The sequence below is a fragment of the Nematolebias whitei genome, chromosome 5, assembly GCF_014905685.2.
Source record: "Nematolebias whitei isolate Nwh7 chromosome 5, NemWhi1, whole genome shotgun sequence".
Lineage (NCBI taxonomy): Eukaryota > Metazoa > Chordata > Actinopteri > Cyprinodontiformes > Rivulidae > Nematolebias > Nematolebias whitei.
The window spans coordinates 40968007-40978148 of NC_056502.1; positions in this window are offsets into that span (position 1 = coordinate 40968007).

Genomic DNA, 10142 nt, shown 5'->3' on the forward strand with positions numbered 1-10142 from the left:
GTTTGCAGGAGTTCTCGGTTTTCTTACACGACCTTCAGAGACCTGCTTTCATGGCTGTTGAATCTTGAATATGAGCAAAAATATATGTGCAACAGTTTTTCTCTCAAAACACTCTCAGAAACATTGCAAGTATCTCAACAGAGGTCTAATCTAGACCTCGAGCAAAGTTTTACAACAGTAAGTGCTACGTGTTGTCATCATTGTATGTTCTCATACAAAGGCAAAATGAGTTCTCTGCATTTAACCCATCGCACCTGGGCTGTACCCAGGTGGAGCAGTGGGCAGTTTTGTGGGCGTCTGGGCAGCAATTGGGGATTGGGTGTCTTGCTCAGAGATGCCACGACATGTGGGAATGGCTGAGGATCAAACCTGGGGCTTCTGGATCCCAGGTTGGCTGCCCTGCCTCTGCCCCATCTCCCCCCCACCCCCCAAGTCATGCACACAAAAAAATACTTTGTGATTCCCAAAAATTACCTCACAAAATATAAAGTCAGTGAGACCGCAACTAAAAGTTTGTCTGTTTCCTTGCAGTTTGAGTCCCCCACTAATCTCCAGCAGGCACAGCCCAGTGAGAGACTGGCTTAAAGTTCATTCCTCCAAGCTAAGAAGTGTCACAATATCCTTGCTTTTACTTTTCTATTTATGACAATGATGCAAGTTAAAACTGCACCAACCTTACCTAGTTGTCTTCAGGTTATCACATGTTTTTACTCTTTAAGTTTTTTTCTCTCCTAATGGAAACAAGCCTGGAAATATTTGGACCAAACTCTCCACAAAGAGTTCCCAGATATGCCATGCCAGGTACGTTATTCTGTGCGCTTTCTTCTGAAAGTGTTGACTTCTTTGTGAGCGGATCAGAGAGTGAAAAAGAAAACTGCAACAAGTCTAAACATCTCAAGCGGCAGACGGGAGTTTTTTCTGGAACGCTTCTTTTAATGTCCATATTATGTGTGCAAGAAAACAACAGAAATGCAGAGAAAAAGGTCAGACGGAGAGAAAGGAATGCTGTTTACCCATTGCACTCATCCATAAGAGGGTCCCCCCCAACAGCCAATCAGCCGGACATCGTCTTGAGTTCAGCACATCTAGCCATCACCCGCCTTCTCCTCCCCCCAGAATCCCCCGACCCTAAACCGCCACCACTTTACCAACACAAAAAGATGCAGCACGGCACTTTCCTTTTCAGCCTAGCATGCAGCTCCCCTCCCAACACACACTCACATTTACCCGTGGCCTCCCCCTTTCCCACCTTTGTATCAGTTGAAAGGCATATGGTTACTGCCATCCGATTCCCCCCCGGCTGAAAGTGCCTTTCACTTTACCGCAGTTCACAAAGAGGTCAGACTACAGCAAACAGAAATATTGTGTGAGAGCTCCCTTTTTCTTTGGGCCCGAGCTCAGAGATGTGAGGGACTCTGGAATAGCAGGGGGAGAGACAGAGTCCCTGATAAAGTTACATCTGGTCAAACAAACCTCACTCCATTCCTCACGCCAGAGCGGGAAAACTGATGTTGTTGTGAGAGGATTGACAGAAACTAACCTCGAACTTGGTCAGACGAGCACCATTTGCTCAACTCTTGCGTCCACGGTTTTAAAGCCGGGTCACATTTCCTGAAGCTGCTCGAACAGCTTCAGTTAGAAACTTATTGTTTGGAGCCGCAGCAAAGATTTTCAGTCAAGTCAAACAGTGGTAAAACATGCAGGAGACGACAAGAGCGTCTGGTCACAATGAGATCAATCAACAGAGGGCAGGTGCGGCAGATAGGAGCGAGGTGTCAGAAATGTCCCAGTGGACGATCCGTGTAACATGATGAAGACATGTCTCTGCCACTAACCCCGGGGTCCTCTGGGCTATCTAGTCTCGCTGATGCTTTGTGCATTTTTGGTAAATGATTAATAACGCCTTTACCTGTGCTGACCTTGTTTGTTAAAAGCTTCGTACCTGATGACTTTCCACAGTTTGAGCTTGACAAGAAAACTGTTTCCTCACACAGATGTGGACCGTCTCTTGTTTCCGAGCGTCTCCCGGTTAAACAAGCCATAAAATAGGCTGAGCCTTTTCAATTTTTTGCTTCCTCAACCACATCGTCCACATTGTTAACCTTAATAATTGTAGCCATAAGTTGCAGGGTAAATTTTTGTGTTAGAGTCCTGTAATTAGACAGGCACCAATTGAAGAGTGATATTTTCCTTGGCCATAAAGCTACAAAGCTGGAGGTTTGATTTCCAAAAGGAAACTCTGGGGAGCTATACCAAAGCACCCTCTGGAAAGAAACCAAGCTGCCATACAGTCTTCAGCACTTCAAACACTTCACCGCGAGCTAAGAGAGATTAATTCTGAAAAGCTAACTGGTGTTTACTTTGCCCTTTTTGATGGTTTCTTTTAGCTGGATAACATTTGGTGAGAAAGTGTCAGACTTTGTTTTACTCGAGGACGGCTGCTTCCCCGCAGACCGCGCACTCTTCGAGGAGGTCTTCCTCCAGCTACCTCCTTTTCAACTAACCCCCCATCCCCACCCACACACACACACAGACACACTTGGATAGGAGACAGACAAGTGGCCTGGAAGTGTGCCTTATATTCCACCAGGCCATCAAACATTTATTCATCTCTCAATCTTCTGCCAACAAACTGGGAACTGTGGGGTGAAGAGGGCACAACGAGCTCACCGTTGTGACATTCAGATAATGCAGTGAACTCACATGCATGTCTGTTGGTGTGTGTGTGTGTGTGTGTGTGTGGAAATGCTGTGGAGAGGGTATTTTTTACCCTGAATGGAAGACCATCTTGCACCATAAATCTGTCCCTCATCGGGAAGACAAAATGAAAATGGCCCCATCATAAAACATCTGTAATGGCTCCATCCACCGCCAACACATAATGGGACAATTACCAAGAAGGGGGCTGGGACAGCATGAAGCCTTTAGCTCTTTTTAGTATACCACATGAGGCTTTGACATTTGTGTCTCAAATGCACATGTTTGTGTGAGCTGGAGGTCACTGTGTGAGGAGCTGGAGTTAACAAAAGCTACATTACACGCAAAAAACATCTAATTTTCCCTCTTTGTTAACCTCGAACATTCTTCCCCAAGAACCGACACTGTCTGTTCTGCTCAGTGACAGACAGGCACATCTAATCTGACGCTGCATTATTGATGCCTGATGTTTTGTGCGGGGCCGGCTCGAGCCCTGCGTCTTCCACACCTTGTAATCAAGCGTAATTGAGGTTAACTGTACGGCGCGGCTGAAACCAAGACAGGTAAGCCTCAGCCGCTCATGATTAATGTAGTGTGTTAGTGCTCTGGGCTCTGACCTTTTGAGATAGGCCAGGCACCATTTTTAAGTGAAAGCTCTGCCTCTGCCGACTTGTGGAGTTGTCCATCAAGCCCTCCTGCCACCCTCCTCCCTTCACCCACCTCAGAGCGCTTGTCTTGCTGGCCCATTGCCCCTGACCTGTGTTTGTTTGTCCATATGTGTCGATCTACGTTGCAAAGCTCTTTTTATTCTGCAGAAGTCTCTTTTATAAAAGGCATAAAAGTTACGAGACTGTGTTGATGGATAAATTAGATTATTCATCTTTTTTTCACGTTTTAGAAGTCAGTGGGTTTTCCAGTTTAATTCTCGTCTTTCTTGTACGTGAAATCATCCAAACCAAGAAACCCCTCCACTGGTCAGCGACCCCGCCGCTGCTCCAAAACAAGCCTGGCACCGAGGTCATGTCCTGGCCTCACTCCCAAACACGAGCATTGTCAGAGTTAACTGAGCAAATTTACTTTTGCCTTGAGCTCATTCATGCCCTCACACGGACGCACAAACTGCTCTGGCTTCACACACACAGAGAAACGTGCACTGCGAGCGTGTAAGGGTGCGAGCCTTTCTTTGGAGGCTGAAATCACAGCAGAATCTGAGGGAGTGCTTGTTAATCGGGGACGCTGAGGACCTGGGTCACCATCTGTAACATAGACCAGGGGCAGTAAATGGATGAGGAGGGGTGAAAGGGCACCCTTAGACATTCCTTTAGAAAATAAACAGAGCAAAAAAAACGGACAGGTATTCTAAAGCCGATCTATCAATTTCAGCTGTTGCTGTTTTCTGAGTTTCTAAATATGTTTAATGATACATCTGTAGACCGCCCCCCCACCACCCCTCGCCCCCACCTCCACCTCCAACCCCCACCCCACAGGACATGAATTACCCTTCTGTGGCGCAAAACATAAAGCGTGGTTTGGAGCACAATCGAAGCAAGCTGTCTTCTTGCTCACATTTCAAAAGCCGAGTTGGGAACGAGTTTAATGCAATTAGCAGGTTGTCTGTGGTGAAGTGGAGCGCTCTTCCTGTCGGCCCGACAGAAGGATCACTGTCTGCCACACCACGGAGGAAGACACCCAACTCTGTTGGTTTTTCACCACTGAACAGCATCTGCAACGCTTTTGATGTAGTTTCACGTCACATTTAGCAGGTGATTCTGAAACTTTCTGCACAGTTTTCGTATTTCCAGACAGTCGCCTGAGACAAGAACAAAAAAGGGGTGACCTCTGGCTTTATGCAAGTGTATTTAATGTTTGGGGCCAGCCCTGCCTTTGTGTTGAAGATAGTGGTTTAATGAAAGGCAGCAGTAGGGGTCACCTCAGGCATCTGCTGCTCTGCTGCACCTCTCAGCTGCCCATCTGTGTCCTTCTGTCCGCTCAACACAGACACATGCAAACCATGCTCGTCCTGTAGGTACGACTCTCTTTGCACTTAGAGCAACCACATATCATCGCTCCAGCTGGAGGGAGACTTTATTTTCACCGAAGACAAAGGAGGAGCAGTTCTGTTTGTCTGTGGTGTTAGCAAAATATCTTGTGAACGATGAATTTTACTGAAACTCCTTGGAAGTAATCCTTGGATGTACATTTACAACTGATTAACATTTAGAGTCAGTACATTCAAGATGGCCTTCACAGCTATTTGCTTAGCCAGCACAGAAATGATGATTATAACCCAATCAATTTAAAAGATATTGCTCTGAACTGTTGTTTGGTAGTAGCAAAGATTCATCGCACTCTGAGTAACTCATTAAATGAGAAAAGTTTTTTTAATCAATTATTGGAGCCAGCTGTCTGTGTGTTAGCAAAACCGCTCATAAACCATTAATGAAACTTTATAAAGTAATATTTTGCTGTACATCTACAGCTGATTATTATTTGGAATCAAAATATTCATGTTGGCTACCTCTACTAATTAATTTTAGCAAACACAAATATGTTACAATTTATCCAATTTTTCATATTGACCTGAAATCTGGGGGCAATATCCGAGCATCATACATGGCGTGCTACACTTTGTGCTATATTTCTGCATAAGTCTTTAGCATAAACGGTTTATTTTACCTTTTTCTATCTGTTAGCAAAATATCTGTAATGCTACTGCCTTTTCATCCTTAGTGGAGTTTTAAACCGGAAGGTGGCGGGTGATGTGCATTCCTTCAGTGGATGCTGGACTTTAATCTTAAAGGAAAGCAAAGTTTTTGTGACCCTTAATGATGGGAAGTGTATGAAAACTGAGAAAGAGGATCAAATATATTTTTAAGTCTAAAAATGATAAATTATTAAGTTCTTGCTTGAATTTCAAGCCTTATGGCATCCAGTTTTTTATTGTTCTGCTCCTCTATATCTAAACCACCACTGCACTTTCTCGAAAGCTTCTAAATGCACCTTTAACAGATCTCTTGCTTCCTTAAAGGTCCGCTCGACAAATCGTCAGCAAGACGGATGCTTGTCCTCTCACCGGTGAAGACATCAGCGATAACAGAACGATCAAGTTTTCTCAAATCTGGAAATTGGCTCCCGGGTGCTTTGTCGAGGAGCAGCACCTTGTAGCTCTGCACTCCTGCGTCTTACAGCTCGTGCAGAAAGGAGCCTCGGCGCACAGATGTACGGTGTCAGGACTATTTGTGTTATACATTCTCCACATTTCTCTCCATTTCTGATGGAAAGAATCCCTCTCATTGTCAGCTTTGGTTAGCTTAGACTAATATATATTAGAGCCAGGTTTCAAATAAACACAACGCTCCCCCCCTCGCGCTTCCCCCAGTGCGGATGGAAGAACAATAAGGGAGTTGTGATGAAGAACTTTATAGGAACATTCAACTTAAGCGTGAGGGATTGAAGCTGGTAAACAAAGCATTCCTTTCCCTTTCATCACCATTTAACTGTTCCCTTAACATCCAGCCTCACCTCCAGGCCAGTGCCCAGCCGAGCGGGGAGCTTGTCAAATAAAAATAAATCATAAAGTAAAGGTTTATTCCACAAGTTTACCAGCGGTTGCTTAGAAATTTGCTCAAGTGACAGCGCAGCAGAATGAGCAGCAGAGCCCTGTTTTCCTGCGGGGTTAGCATGGCTCGTAGTGGCACTTGGACCCTGCAGGGCCATTTGGGCCTACTCCAGGGAAGGGATGCTGTGTCAGAGCTAAAGAGTGCACTTAGCATTCTCTGTTTCTCCCAAACAAACATGTGCGGGGGGTGATATGATACTGTACAAAAGCCTGGACAGCATATAATATTTCAAAGCAATTTCCTAATTGTTTCCAGGTTGCTGCTTATATGAAGACAATCCCTTCTTTTTAAATGTCTTTCTCTCTTTGGGTTGTTCTCAACCACAGATTGGGAAACATTAAAGTGTTAAGTAAACTTGACCCAGGCAGTGTTAATTCATTGGGAAATAACCGGAGTTAAAACATTTGGTGCCGTATCAGTGACAGTCAGTCGCTGGGTTTCTGCCTGCTTGGATGGTCACCATATGGCGATGGGGTTTCTGTGGTTCTGATCCTGAAACTTCCAGTCCCTGAATAATTACATTTGTTGTCTATGGTGACAACAAGCTTGCAGAAGGGGTGACAACTGAGTGAGTCTGACACAAGGGCAAAGGTGTGCGAGGTCCAGGGATAGTCCAGCCTTTATCAAGTGGGGCTCTGCATAGATGGTATGGAGAGTGAATATCTTACCTGCTGTAGATAGCTTTAAGAATGACTTGGGTTTGAAGGAACTGAGTTTAGGCTCAACAGGACTGATGAACTAACAAGAAAGTAAATGTAGTAAAGCCAAAGTGGAACGTGTTGTCTCCAAACAGCGTCAGTCGCTCAGATTTCAGAGCAGTCAGTGCAGATGTTAAAATCACAATTTATGGTTAATTACATGAAAATTTGTGATTAATCACTGAAGCATCACAGTCTAACAGTTCTGGTAAAACTTTCTGTCAATTCCAGTGGTAACTTTGGATAGTAATACGTGATACAGCCTGTGTACAATACATGCTCAATACATACTGGGCATGTACAGGGCTGTGATGTGTATTGCTATGTACCAGATACTGTAAATACTGAGTATAAATCCAGATATGAGTCCAATACATCCCTGGTACAGAGCAAAACTGCTCCAGTCTCAAAACTTTGGCCGAGGATCATACAAACACATTATTATAATCCTTTTCACAGCCAGAACTCATGTACATCATGACTATATGGAAAAAGTCTGCAGATATTTGCAGGATCAAATGATGATGGCAGCAGCTAGCTGCAGAGATTCTGCAGCTAGCTGCTGCAGAATCTCTGCAGCAGCTAGCTGCAGAGATTCTGCAGGCTGAAGTCGGGGGGGGGGGGTTAGAAAATATCCATCCTTCCATTTTCTTTACCCGCTTATTCCGTTTTGGGTCACGGGGGTCGCTGGTGCCCATGTCCAGCAATCACTGTGCGAGGGGCGGGGGACACCCTGGACGGGTCGCAAGTCCATCACAGGGACACACAGAGACAAACAACCATTCACTCTCTCACTCACACCTAGAGACAATTTAGAGTTACCAATCAGCCTAACATGCATGTTTTTGGATTGTGGGAGGAAACCGGAGTACCCGGAGAAAACCCACGCATGCACGGAGAGAACATGCAAACTCCACCCAGAAAGGCCCCTGGACCGGGGTTTGAACCAGGGACCTGCTCGCTGAGAGGCAGCAGCTCTACCAGTTGTGCCACCGTGCTGCCCTGTTAGAAAATAATTATGCATAAATAACTATGAAACAACAAATTGACTATGATATCGTTTGTTTGTTTTTCAAAAATAACATCTAAAACTGACACTTACCTGACTTGTAGCCAACACTTACCCAGTTTGTACCGACTGCGTACTGAATTATGTCTACAAACTGGGTAAGTTGTAATATCTGGAATATCTTACAAAAAGACCTGAAGCTCTCGACCTTGACCTCTCTAAGTGGCTTTAAGAATCTGTTGGACTCCTGGCAGGGACCAATGCAGACATGTTCCTGTTTTTAGTTTTCTACATTCACCTTATAATCTAAATGTTTTTGCTACTTTTATTGCCATCTTATTTTAATTTGTAAAAAAAAAAAAAAAAGAAAGAAAATCTGTACGCCTCTTTAGTAACTGTTTATTGTTGTCGCTGTTGTCCATTGTTGTCATCATTCTTTGTTGAGATCAGGTCTCTCTTGTAAATGAGTCCTCGAGGCTCAATGGGATTAATCTGTCTAAATAAAGGTTGAATGAAAAAAAGTACCAGATATGTACTGGACTGTATTATTTAAAGCTACATACTGTGCAAGTACCATATATACTGGGCTGTATTATGTATAACTGTGTACTGTGCAAGTACCAGGTATGTACTGAGCTGTATTATGTATAACTGCGTATAGTGCAAGTACCAGATATGTACTGGCTGGGCTATATTATATACAGTTATGTACTGTGCAAGTACTAGATATGTACTGGGCTCTATTATGTATAGCTATGTCTGTGCAAGTACCAGGTATGTACTGGGCTGTATTAATTATAGCTACATATTGGGTAAGTTCTAAGTACATACTGGACTGTACTATGTATCGCTATGTACCCGGTAAGAAACAGATACATACTGGACTGTATTGTGTATTGCTGCCATGTTTGTAATATTTCTGCAGTTTCTGGAGTAATGTAATGCAAAATTATCATCAATTTAAACATTTAAATAAAATCTGACATGAAATTCTGAAGGTGGTTTGATGGTTGACAAGTTAACGAGTCCATGGTTTGTCCAAGTGGATGAAATTCCAAAGTGGATCACTGCTGTCTTAAAACAACTACAACTATCTGAATTTCATGGCAGTTCAGGCTAACACTACTTTTAAACAAATACTTCCGTGTCAATTTCTCATTACACAGACACAAATAAATAAATAAAAATTAAACCCACTCCTGAAATTGACTCGGGCTGCACCATAATCGCTCCAGCTAGTTGCTGTTGTTGTCATTTACACTGGCCAACAAGGTTTATGGATCTGTATGTTCTGCTGCAAAGTTTCTGTCAGAGATTTATAATGTTTTAGGACGACATCCGTCCATGTTGGTCTTGACTGCAGTTCAATCAGCCGTTAGCTTCTGAGTCCAGTCTGACCAAAACTCTGTGTCTCTGAACTTAGACTGTTCAAAATGCTATCTACAACAGGTAAGATGTTTGCTCTTATCAACCGTTTACCAACTTCAAAACGGCCTGAGTATTCCCTTAAAGCATTACATTAAATTAAATACACATTTCCTCTTTTTAGCTCATTATATTGTAAATTGTTGGACCTTTCTTATTAAAGTGAAATACAAAAAGTGCAAAATGGCGTTGACCACCAGAAGTTTGAGACTTTGTTTGGACTTTTATTTGTACAGTAATGTTGTGGAATAGTTTCCAGTAATATATGTTTATAAATGATCTTATATAACATCATTGTAAAAACTCTTTACACTCTAACTGAATGCACCTCAAACTCAGATCCGATATATGCTCATTATGAGGTAGACATTAATAATAATAATAATAATAATAATGGTATTTTCCACCCTCTGCAAAGTATTGAAGACACCTTAAATTACTCTCATCAATGTAAGAAATATATGATTATCAGGAACTCTGTACATCACAAATAATAAAATAATTATACAATAGAAATTAGACCGATTTGAGTGCATTTTGTATATTTACAAAGAAATGTTGTTTGCTCATTTCTTCATTTGTTGCACTTTGTAAAGTTTTTGACTGTACAAGTATTTACAGCTCAAAACACAAACAACAACAGCAGTGCATTCAAAGCTAATGTGCATTTAAATATTGTCTCCAGTCTTTATA